This window comes from Phyllopteryx taeniolatus, chromosome 12 (genome assembly GCF_024500385.1).
Source record: "Phyllopteryx taeniolatus isolate TA_2022b chromosome 12, UOR_Ptae_1.2, whole genome shotgun sequence".
Taxonomy (NCBI): Eukaryota; Metazoa; Chordata; class Actinopteri; order Syngnathiformes; family Syngnathidae; genus Phyllopteryx; species Phyllopteryx taeniolatus.
Window position 1 is genome coordinate 12,433,210 of NC_084513.1, and position 12,455 is coordinate 12,445,664.

Consider the following 12,455-nt stretch of genomic DNA (forward strand, 5'->3'; position numbering starts at 1 on the left):
AAACACATCAGCAGCCTGTAGATATGGTCTAAAGTGTATTTCTAGGGCAGGGCAGGCCCTGAAGACTGGTTCAACTTCTGAGCCTTTGAGGGTAATTCAAAGAAGGTTGAATACATGTGACATAATCTGAATGACTGGTTTGGTGCTACCAAGTGGCTAACATAACCAATTTACTGTATTCCATCTAATCTTGAATTAAAGTAGAACCTCCAAAGTCAAATGACCCCAAACCACCAAATAGGAACTTAATACAAGCTGGCTGCATGGAATTGAGTCATGTGAACTGCTACACTCTCTGTGACTAAAAATCAAAGAGGAAAAGTCTGCTGATAACCATTGTTTACTAGAATGTGATGTAAAAAAAAAATTCTGTTAATGTTTCCTCTGTGTTCCTTAGTCTCTTTTTATTCATTTTCCGATAAGCCTTTGAATAAATACATTATTGCCTAAAAATAATACAAATATCAAATGGAATAGAGGAGGAGGATGGAATAGGAACAGTCTACCTAAATCATTGAACAAAATGTTTTCTTTGAGATTTCTCGGTCTTCTGCCTGGATTCCCCAAAAAGAGCATTAAAAAGCTGCAGCTCAGAATGCTGCGGCTCAGGTTCTGACCAGAACAAAGAGGTCAGAGCATATTGCTCCAATTCTAAAGTTTTTACAGTGGCTTCCAGTCAGCTTTAGAATAGATTTTAAACTTCTGCCACTGGTGTATAAATCACTAAACTGTTTAGGTCCTGAATACATGAAAGAAATGCATATTTTCTCGGGGTACTCCTGTTTCCTCCCACATTCCAAAAACATGCATGTTAGGTTAATTGAAGACTCCAAATTGTCCGTAGGTATGAACGTGAGTGCAAATGGTTGTGTCACAATCTGCCATTTCTGGCATCACAATCTATCAGCCAATCACGTTGTACTAGCCATAGTGATACACCCCCTATTTAAGCCTTTGTTGATGATGCAATCAGTGTCAGCGTGTTAGTCATCTGTGCAAGACGCAACACTGCTACCCCAAGAATCCACTTGGCTTTCCGTCCGCGACCGGGTATTCTGCCTGATCAAGTTTGTGTACATTTCCCCGGTTCTTCTCTCTGTGAATCCTGGATTAAGACAACAGTCAAAATTGAGCATTTCCTGACCTACTATCTGTGGATTACGAAAAATTGCATCACTTTGGCCCAAGACAAATTCCCCGAACTTCAAAGCCTGACCGTCTCGACTGTGGACTGCTCTGTATCTGGACTTTGAATTGACCTGTCACAGTTCATCTTAAATTGATTATTAAAATCCATTCCAACTTTTCCAGTGGTTCAGTATTTTGCACTTGGGTCCTTCACCACACCCGCTTTGTGTCAGGTTATTTTTTAATATGTGCCCGATATTTGGCTGGGTACCAGTTCAGGGTGTACGCTGGCTCTTGCCCAAAGTCTACTGGAATAGGCCCCAGGACACCTGTGATCAAAGTTAGAATAGGTGGTACGGAGGATGTATAATGCCAGAGCGCTGGCCCTTGATGATGTCAGCATTTTTTAATGTTCTGATTGGTTGATCAAACATCGACGGCTAGGACTCTGGCCCTGTGTGGATGAATTTGGAATCTGATTGGTTAAAGAAACAGCCCTGTTGCTAATATTGTTTACATTATAGCACAATTTGGTTAAATCTTATGCTTGCATCACTTCTGGTGTCTCAAGTTTGTGTATGAAAGGGTGGACTCAATTTGAAATTTCAAATTTTTGTTCAAATTAGTAAAGCGCTGAGGGCTTATTTAAATTGAAATACATAGTATTAAAGCACTTTATGATGCTGGATAATCTTATTATGATTAGGTGGTCTATAATATTCCAATCCATTTCTATGGCGCTTATCCTCATTAGGGTTGCAGATGAGCTGGAGCCTATCCCTGATTTGGAGAGGTCGGGTACACCCTCGACTGCCAGCCAATTGCAGGCCATGTAAACAAACAAAGCGGCACGGTGGCCGACTGGTTAGAGCGTCTGGCTCACGGTTCTGAGGGCCGAGGTTCAATTCAAATTTGCATGTTCTCCCCGTGCCTATGTGTTTTTTCTCCGGGCACTCCGGTTTCCCCACACCCCAAAAACATGCATGGTAGGTTAATTGACAACTCTAAATTGCCCGTAGGTGTGAATGTGAGTGTGAATGGTTGTTTGTTTGTATGTGGCCTGCGATTGGCTGGCAACCAGTTCAGGGTGTACCCCGCCTCCTGCCCGATGATAGCTGGGATAGGCTCCAGCACGCCCGCGACCCAAGTGAGGAGAAGCGGCTCAGAAAATGGATGGATGGATGGATGGATGTAAACAAACAACCATTCACAGCTATAGAAAATGTAGTTTTCAAAAATAGATAATTTTGACTCGTGAAACCGTCAAACCACTATTCCACTGCCAACATTCTACCAATAATATATATATATATTTTATTTTAAGGAACGCAAGTTAACTAGAATTTGACATTTTAACACAGAAATAATAATGTGATTTATTCTATTTTCTACGGGTTTTTTTTGTTTTGTTTGTTCCCCAAAAGGTACGTACATTTTAAAATCCGACAATAATAATTATACTTTGTCATTTAAAATATAATTTCAGTTAAATAGCTGCAACCGTTATAGAAAGGGGGAAAAAAACAGTTCTGTTAATTAGGAACACAGGTAGCCTAAACCTTACATTGCGTGTTGGTCCAATAAATATATTGAGCCCTCTATGTATAACTTAAAAAGTGGCCAAGCACGTCGTCAATCTACCTTGCTGTCTGAATCTGCCGGGGGCGGGTCATGCTTTTGACGCCGCGAGGCGATTGGCCGAGCGCGCTGCGGATTTACACGCCGATTGGTCGACAGTCTACGTCAGCACCAGTGGTTCTCACAATCATGTTTTTTTGTCAGCGTGATGAGAGCGCCGCAGCATGCTGCTGTGTGTGTCCAGGATGAGGCGTGCAGGAGAGAGGATGGATCCGCGATGGGGTGAGGTAAGCTCGGCTAAACATGCTTGCTTCATCGTTGCTTGATGTTATACGCCTACTTTTTTTTTTTTTTTTAAATCGCTGCTTCGCCCTCCCGCCGAGTGTGAAATAGCCTTTGCTTTCTGTGTACATTTCCACGGTAGTTTCCCCACGCGTACTGTGATACATGTATATATATATATTGTTTTTTTTTTCCATTTTAATTGCCTTATTGTCATTGATGCACTTTGGCTCCGTCCCACCGATGCTGCTTGTGAAAGGCTGTCAGCACCTCAGTGCGCTTCATGAAATGACAAGGTTAAATCCAGAATAACGAGGGAAGCTGAAAGTTCGAAAGCCCATCAGTACCAAAACTTTAAACGCGTTTTGTTCATTAATTAATTGGGTGGAAATTGGTTAGCACCTCCGCTTCACGGTTCTGGGGTTGATGGTTTGAATCCGGAGTTGCATGTTCTCACCTGTGCTCGGGTCATCTCCGGGTATTCCAAAAACCAAAATGCAAGAAACTAAATTTTCCATGGGTGTGAGTGTGACTGGTTATTTGTCCATATGTGCCCTGTGATTGGCTGGCGACCAGTCCAGGGTGTCTGCCGGGATAGGCTCAAGAGGATAAAAGCTGTGGATGGGTGAATTAACTTCTCCTTCAGTGATTATATTGAATGTAATATTACTATAAATAATAAGCATTACCCTTGTGAGCGGAGCTTACTCTTTCACACAGTGGTGTCCAACATTAATATAATGCATTACTGATATTAACAAACCTCTTCAGTTCTCCTTTAAACACTTTACATTTAATGTACAAAACAAGGTGTTAAAAATTGTTGGAGTCAGTACACATTGCACACACGCCTTTTGCCCAAAATCAGCTGGGATGGGCGCCAAATATCGAAAATGGATGGATGGTATCAAAAAAAAGCGTTGGAGTGAATGTTTTGCTTTTATATTTACAACAAAACACCTTATCAATAGATGTCATCTTTATCGTTGTTAGTCTTCTTACAGTTTCGAATAGATTTAATCAACTTTTGTCAGCGTGATAGATTTTTTTAAGGATTTCGATTCATGTCACGTGGTTCACTTGCCTGACTTTGGTTCAGTTTCCACTCAGTGTTGTTGTACATGTGAGTGTGAATAGTTGTCAGTCTCTATGTGCTCCGTGTCTGACTGGGTGTAGTCCATCTTTCACCCAAAGTCATTTGGGCTTCATTTCCACGCAACCCTCAATAGAATAAGTGGCATAGAAAATGGATGGATACATTTGGATTCATTGGGAACTTGCGAGATATTGCACAAGAATGCTGAGGGATGTTGTTGTAAAGACTGAGGATGTATCGCTGCTGTCGGGTGGAATACTCACATTTCCGAAGCCATGACTTTTCAGGAAACCCCAAAAACAGCATGTTTGCTGAGCCATTAACATTGAATCAGCAAAGAGAGCAAGCCATTTTCAACACTTGTGATTGGTCAAAAATTTGTAAAAATAACAGACCTACATGGGGACTGACCAATAGTGTCGATTTGTGAAAAAATGTGAAATTTACCAAGTTTGGACATAGGAGGGTTCCCTACGACAGTGGAAATATGCTACATAGGCTGTGAGCAATACAGGGGTCTTCAGTTTACGATGGTCAAGATGATACAAGATTTCGAAGTTCAAACAGCACGCAATTGACTTTTTTGTACAGCGGCAAAGAACGCAAGCTCAGTTACTGCTGTACTTTCTGTTTTTCATTTGATTGTTTTATATTTATGGCTCACAAATATTTATTGTAAACATGACTTTACTACTGCGTCAACGTGGATACTTATTTTTTTTTTAATTGGATTTATATCGCAGATTATTCACCAATCGCCATATCACTTCATTCGTTCAGTTAGATTTGCAACTCATATCAGTACTCTTCTCTCAAAAGTTAAAAGCAGATTAGGCTCCATCTACCAAAATAAATACTAACACTAGCACATTTCTCTAAATTGCTTCTTGTTAAAACGACCTCCCAATTCCCATTTGACCTCTAGCAGTTTTAGTAACCCATTTGTTCCTTAAGTCTGCACTACTTTTGGTTGATCTTTTCAATGTTCTGCCCCAAACAACTAGAACGCTCTACACCAAATAATAAAATTCACCTCATTCATCCCAGTACCATCATTTAAAAAGTTAGTGAGGGTTACTGTACAGATACATGGTCGCTGCACCTTTTTTAGCCTGTTATGAACCTTGTGTTCATCATACGTCCTGATGTATTTAGAGGTGCAAAGATGAATCGATTAATCGACAACTAATCCATTATGAAATTAATCAATAGCGATTTTTGATAATTAATTAATCGTTTAGAGACCTTGTTTAACTTAATATTGTCCAAATCCTTGAAATTTCAGCCTCTCAACAGTAAATATTAATAATTATATTTATGATGTTAACAAAGCAATACATATTTATAATTATATTTGTTTTAATAATAAAGTAGATTGATTATATTTGTTTTTCTTCAAAATAAGACATTTGCAGACAGCTGATTTTACTTTGGAAAACAACGATCAACATTTTTGCGCATTTTGTGACCAAACCAGTACTGTAGCTGAATCATAATCAATTTATGTTTGTGCATTTTCTGCACTGTCAATTTGGAATAATGTCCTGTTTTTGAATAAAGGCAACCATTTTCTTCCTTTTTTTTTTATAAATCTGATTCATCAAATAATCGGAAAAATAATACACACATTAATCAGCGATTAAAAGAATCGTTCATTGCTGCCCCGGATGTATTACGTAAATATGTAACAATTTCACATTGCATGGTTTATTTAATATGTATTTATTATTTTTATTGTATTCATTATGCTTTATTTAAAAGATTCACACCCATGTTAAATGAGGGAAGACGGTACCTGTAAAGAAAACAAATATTTCTATGATTTCCTTGGAAATTGATCAAAGTTAATGCTTAAAAAAATTTGATAGGGAAAAAAAATATTCAAAGCCCTTTTGGTATCAGGCAAAATATAGCAAATCCGAGGAGGGACACAAACCAAAGAGCAATACAGTACTTGCTTCATATAATGTCATTGTCATTTGCTTTTTCTATAAGCACAGGTGGAAAATCGACTATAAAATCTAAAATCAAAAAAAGATTTGATTTGAAGGCCGTGCCCTGCGATCAATGAATGGTTTATTACGTCCTTTCCTACCGAGCATCCAGTGAAAGCTGGCGATGGCGAAATTGACACACAGCTTCCTTCCTTCCCGTTGCTTGGACATTTCACATCAGTACCTGGATCACGAGCTAATCTACTTTCCCCTGTTCACCCACATGGCAGTTTCTATTACAGGCCCATCTGGCTGAACAGGGATGAAGGTCCAAAGCCAGACTTCCTGTGTATCTTGAAGAGTCTCCTCGTTATTTTATTAGCTGTTCAGCTCGTGCGCAAGCAATGACAACCTGGTCTGTCTCTGTCGGTGTCCTTCTTACTCTGGCTGCTCTAATCACATTTCCGCAAGGTGTAATTAGTTAAGCGAGTTTAAAGCTGTACTGTAATCCTCGGTTTAGGTGTCGTGCGTCTTTGCTTAGTCACTGTCGCTCACCTGGTTGAGTGTCTCGTACGAAAGGCATGTACGGTAGTTGTTTTCAAGATGCCCGGTTGACCTTGTTTGCTTACTCTTCGATACCAAATAGCGATACTTGATAATGCCATTGCGTCTTGCTATTGTGATGTAATGTTTTATTTTAACCAAATATTGTTCAAAAAGACCGAGCACAACTTTTCTTGAATATGGCATGAGTTTCACTCCAATATTATTTTTTGCTGACATAACTGACATTTTAACATCCAGACTGCATGTTTGTTCTAACAGTCTTGCCACATAATTTCACTTAAATGTAGCCTGTAACACAACGTACAGTATTTCAGCTATGTGGTGTCTTGGTCTGAACACTAGAGGGACTATGTAAAGGGAGTACATAGATCAGAAACGAAGAAGAAATAAGAGACGAAGAATGTAGAACCTGGTGGCTATAAACAAGTAGGAATACGAATGCTACGTTGCCGTTGTGTGCTTACTAAAGTGAGTGAAAAGAACCACAAGACTGCTTCTTGAGAACACAAGAAGTTATCAAATAAAACTGACAGGATAACTGGAGTGATACACCATCGATTAGGTCTCTTTACGGGGCGACGGGGCTCGAGAACATCGGCGCTTGCCGGACGGCCCGCTACCGCAACTCGCAGGGTGGCTGACTCTGTAGCCGCCCGCGTAGAGTTTATCATCATCATTTGCATTCGGCTAACAAAGTGTTGTCATCTATTTATACAAGGGCTGCAACTAATGGTTATTTTAATAATCGATTAATTGTCATTTTTTTTCCCGATGAATCGGATTGAGAAAAACCTTTTTAAATTTCCATCCCTACATTAAAAAACAGGACATTATTTAAATTTAACAGTGCAGGAAATGCACAAACATACATTGTTTATGGATCAGTTACTGGTTTCGTCCTTAAATTTCAGAAAATAATTAGGCTTTACACGATCAGGATTTTTGGAGCCGATCATCAATCGCTGATCAGCGAGTTTAAAAAAACAATAACCGATCACCGATCCGATCACAAGATGGAGCAATGTGTCTATTTAAATGACTTAAGTGCTCAAAAAGTTATATTTACAATAAATAATGTACCTTTGGGCGGCACGGTGCCCGACTGGTTAGAGCGTCAGCCTCACAGTTCTGAGGACCCGGGTTCAATCCCCGGCCCCGCCTGTGTGGAGTTTGCATGTTCTCCCCGTGCCTGCGTGGGTTTTCTCTGGGCACTCCGGTTTCCTCCCACATCCCAAAAACATGCATTAATTGGAGACTCTAAATTGCCCGTAGGCATGACTGTGAGTGCGAATGGTTGTTTGTTTCGATGTGCTCTGCGATTGGCTGGCAACCAGTTCAGGATGTACCCCGCCTCCTGCCCGATGACAGCTGGGATAGGCTCCAGCACCCCCGCGACCCTAGTGAGGAGAAGCGGCTCAGAAAATGGATGGATGGATGGATGAATGTAACTTTGTTCATCTATTTAGGCCAATAGGCATATTGAAATAATGGGTGCTGACTTACTGTAATCAAATTACTTTATTGTAATTAAATTACTTCAAAACACACCGAAACTTTAGAGCATGATTCGACAGAACGCCAGTATGTTTACGTACTACTGTTAGTGCTAGCACTAGCTTGCTAGGCTGCAGAATGTTTTGTTGCCTGCTTGAGAGCTGTATCGTATTAAAAGTACTTGAAGCAATCTTTGAATTAAAGTCCTCTCCCGCGCACCGGTGACCACCAACACACGTTTTCCCCCATTTAGTTCTTATAATACACACAAAACGATTGATTGTTGTTGTTGTGGCCGTGCTAACAGGTGTATCCGGTCGCGTTTGAGTTGACAAGATAAAGGCCAGTGATCATAAAAAACAGGATGTGGTGGTATCGCAATACAAGATTGTATTGCACTAGTCTGACATAGTGAAATCGTGAAAGACCAAATTTGTCTGATCCACGCATTACGTGTTGTCTGTCTCAGACGTGTTGTCTGTCCCACACTGCCAGTTTTTTTTTTTAAATAACTTTATTGGCAGTCAGATATTTACAGTACTACCTCAAAAGACGTGACAAGGCTAAAAATAAACTATCTTTTGGATTTAAAATATACCGTACACGATGGCGATGCGGAGTAAATGTCTTTTGCGGAGCCGATCAATGACGTCATTGATCAGATCGGCAAATTATGACATTAAAGCCGATCAGCCGATCAGCATAAAATCCTAATTATCGGCCAATACCGATAAGGTCGATCAGATCTGTGTAAAGTCTAAAAATAATGTTGATCATTATTTTCCAAAATAAAAGACAATGTTTGCAAATGTCTTATTTTCATGAAACACTGCTTTAGTAGTTTAAGAACCATAATTATTAATATTTACTGCTTTATTATTATAATAAATGTAACCATCAATATTTACTGTTGACAGGCTGGAATTCCGAGGAGTGGGACGTTGTCTAAGTGAAACAAAGGAAACGATAAATTGATTATCAAAAATCATTATTGATTAATTTGAAAATCGATTAGTTGTTATTCGTTGCATCTCTAGTTTTTACCTTAAAGTCTCTGCACACGGCTGACATGGCTCCCTACTCCTTCTGCCCAGAAGGTATATGTCAGGCAGGGAAAAAATGGTACCGGTGTCGTAGTATCTGAGTATTTTTTTCGAGTCTTGTTACAAGTACAGAAAAACAGTATCTCATCCCTACTAGGAACTACACGAAGACCCAATAAGAACAGCAAATTGTTCCAAAAACTATTATGTCACAGTCATTATTGTACACTCACTAATTTCCCAAATTAATCACTGCTCTGTATTAAGTGTAAAATATATAGAGAAAAACGGCGGCCCCCTGCAATTACATTTAATAATATCTTTCGGACTTTGTCTGTCTTTTGAGAGTTATCATGTTTTTAGAGCCCAAATGTTTTTCTGCAGATCTTTGTCAGATTGTCCTTGCCTGGATACTTTTTTTTCTATGTAGAGATATAATTTAAAGTAATCTGAATAATTATTTGCAGAATGCGATTGGCGGAATGCGATTGGCTGGCGCCAGTTCAGGTTGTACCCCGCCTCTCGCCCAAAGATAGCTGGGATAGGCTCCAGCACGCCCGCGACCCGAGTGAGGATAAGCGGTACAGAAAAGCGATGGATGGAATAATGGTATTCATCCCACGTGTGGAAATGCATTGAAGCGTTATGTCAGTTGTTGCCTTCCCCCCTACCCTAAAATCCATTTACCATTTATGTTTATTTTCTGTGCTTCAGTCATTCTGATCCTCCTGCGCAACTGCAACAATGACTTTTTCTATTCATGACGGGACTCTGGCAGCTTTTTCCACTTCAGCTAGAAGCCAAAACTAAAATTAAGGCTACAGTACAGATTTAAGGAGCTCACTTGAATACTACAAATTAAAAGGCAATTTGATTTGCATTGCATTTGCAGCTTCTTTTATGCATGTTTTTTTTTTTAAATCTACTACTCTTTCTAAATAGACTTAATTAAATTACCAAATGGGAATGGACTAGAGGGCAGCACGGGGTCACGTAACGTTGCTTCAGAGTCACAGTTATCTGGGTTTGAAACTCAGCTTGGGTCTTTCTGTGTGGAGTTTTCATGTTCTCCTCGTGCTTGCGTGGGTCTTCTCTGGGCCCTCTTCCCGCCTTCCAAAAACATGCATGTTAGGTTCATTGAAGTCTCTAAACTGTCCGTAGGCGTTTGTGTGATGTGTGATTGTGTATGGTTGTCTAACGGTATGTGCCCTGCGAATGGCTGGCAAAAAAAGGCCATTTTCTTTGTTTTGGTCCCATGTGGAATAAATCCACTTTCCAATTCAGTCCAACTTCTCACTAACTTTCTTCGTACTCCTCTAGTTAGGCTCTTTTCTTGTCAGTGGACATTGTGGACTAATTGTTATTTGTGTTTTCTTAGAGTGGATAACTATTTTGTGGGTCTTTGTTACTTGAAACGTTATCAGATTTTGAAGGGGAATTTTCTCTTTAAACTCCATTGTAACCTTCAGCTTTACAGATGCCAATGCCGTGCCGTGTTATTTATCCATAACGCCAAACATCTTTACCCATTGAAATGAATGGAAATGCCCTTAATCTGTTCCAGCCTCCACAAAACAAAACAAAATTTAATGTGGTTTTCATTTTAAAAAATAGCACTCTCTAATGTATTTTATAGAAACATATGGTAATTATATAATTAAGTAGAATGTACGGAATCAGGCGGCACGGTGGACGACTGCTTAGAGCGTCTGCCTCACAGTTCTGAGGTCCAGGGTTCAATCCCTGGCCCCGCCTATGTGGAGTTTGCATGTTCTCCCCGTGCCTGCGTGGGTTTTCTCCGGGAACTCCGGTTTCCTCCCACATCCCAAAAACATGCATGGTAGGTTCATTGACAACTCTAAATTGCCTGTAGGTGTAAATGTGAGTGGGAATGGTTGTTTGTTTATATGTGCCCTGCGATTGGCTGGCAACCAGTTCAGGGTGTACCCCGCCTCCTGCCCGATGATAGCTGGGATAGGTTCCAGCACGCCCGCGACACTAGTGAGGAGAAGTGGCTCAGGAAATGGATGGATGGATGGATGGATGGATCTATGGAATCAAAATCCTTTTGGTTCAATTCAATGGACACTGTGCTGCTCCTTCTGATGTGTGTGTCTTGGCCACCAGTATAACACATACATACTGGTATACATGGCACTGGTCAAAACTCCTCAGTAAGCCACAGTAATCTTAGTCATTCTTATCATATCGCAAATGCTCGCAAGTCAAAGCAAAAAATCGGTTGAACGACAGCTCAATCTCGCAAAACTCGTTGGGTCTGACTCGTATCTCGAGGCACCACCTTGGTTCTTATTTCTGAACGTGTGGGTCTTGATTTCCATGTTGCATTATACTTTTTCTTTTTTCAATGCAATGTTTAAATCATCAACCCATGCATTTTTCATACCACTTGTCGTCATTAGGGGCAAGGGCAATCTGGTGCAGGAGAAACAACCAACAAAGTATAAACAAATTCAAGAGCACTATTGAGGAGGAATTTCAGTAATTCCAATCGAATTTAAAGAAGAGAGCAACAGGAAGAGTAAGATGTTGCATGTTGGTATGTGGTCAGTAAGAAGTATATGTCAGATTATCCGACATCAATATTTGTGCAATTAGTGCAAAATGGAAAAGATCATTTTGAAGATGATGTAACTGTGAGGCCACAGCGCTGCTGTGTTCAAATCAAATGTATGCTAATTCATTCAACTGTGTGCCTGCAGCAGTTCTCATTGTACTTTTATTTTGCTCATCTGAAGTACAACAGATCTCAGAAAACAGACTCTGATTAAATGATTTATTATCTTGAGAAATTAATTAGCTTTTTGTTTATTATGCCCTAGAAAGGAAATGATAATAATAACTCCAACGGTAATCAAGTAAGCAGTCACTCAAACTATGATAATGATTTACTGCTCTTGCTATTTTTGGCCAAAAACAATTCTTCTGGAAGTTTCCGGTCGAATCGGCCCAGTAAGTCTGAGTCTCTGCGGTCTCCACAGTTGAGCTGCGTTGTTCTCCTTCAACACTGACTCTCCATCTCAGCCTGCTTGCCGATGAGCTTCATATGCTGGACGAGCCTGGAAGCGTAGAACTGATCTGATTTCTTATCCTCTCGCCTCTAATATTCCGAGTGCCTCAAAAGCCAACTTGGACATTTGGAGGACCGGGGTTTCCCAAGGGGTGAGGGGCTGATGCAAAAATCTATGCCGAAATGGTAAATCTTTTATCAGTCTATGATGAATAAAACAAGTTCATGCTTGAAGGACTCAAGCTGCTGTCCTTTATTTTTATTTTTTTATTTTTATGTCTCCCATAGCAAGTAGCCTCTAG

General features: G+C 40.1%; 1 protein-coding gene across 2 annotated transcripts in view; it reads left to right on the plus strand.

The window, feature by feature from the left end:
- Nucleotides 1-2,809: 2,809 nt before the first annotated feature.
- The window catches only part of b3galt1b (UDP-Gal:betaGlcNAc beta 1,3-galactosyltransferase, polypeptide 1b), a 40,796-nt gene continuing 31,150 nt past the window's right edge, over nucleotides 2,810-12,455 (plus strand). Inside the window, exon 1 of one of the 2 annotated variants that reach the window (XM_061791618.1) lies at nucleotides 2,810-2,993. The gene's annotated coding sequence lies outside the window, so the exon portion shown is untranslated. The remainder of the gene's footprint in view (nucleotides 2,994-12,455) is intronic. The other variant, XM_061791619.1, reaches the window with a different exon arrangement.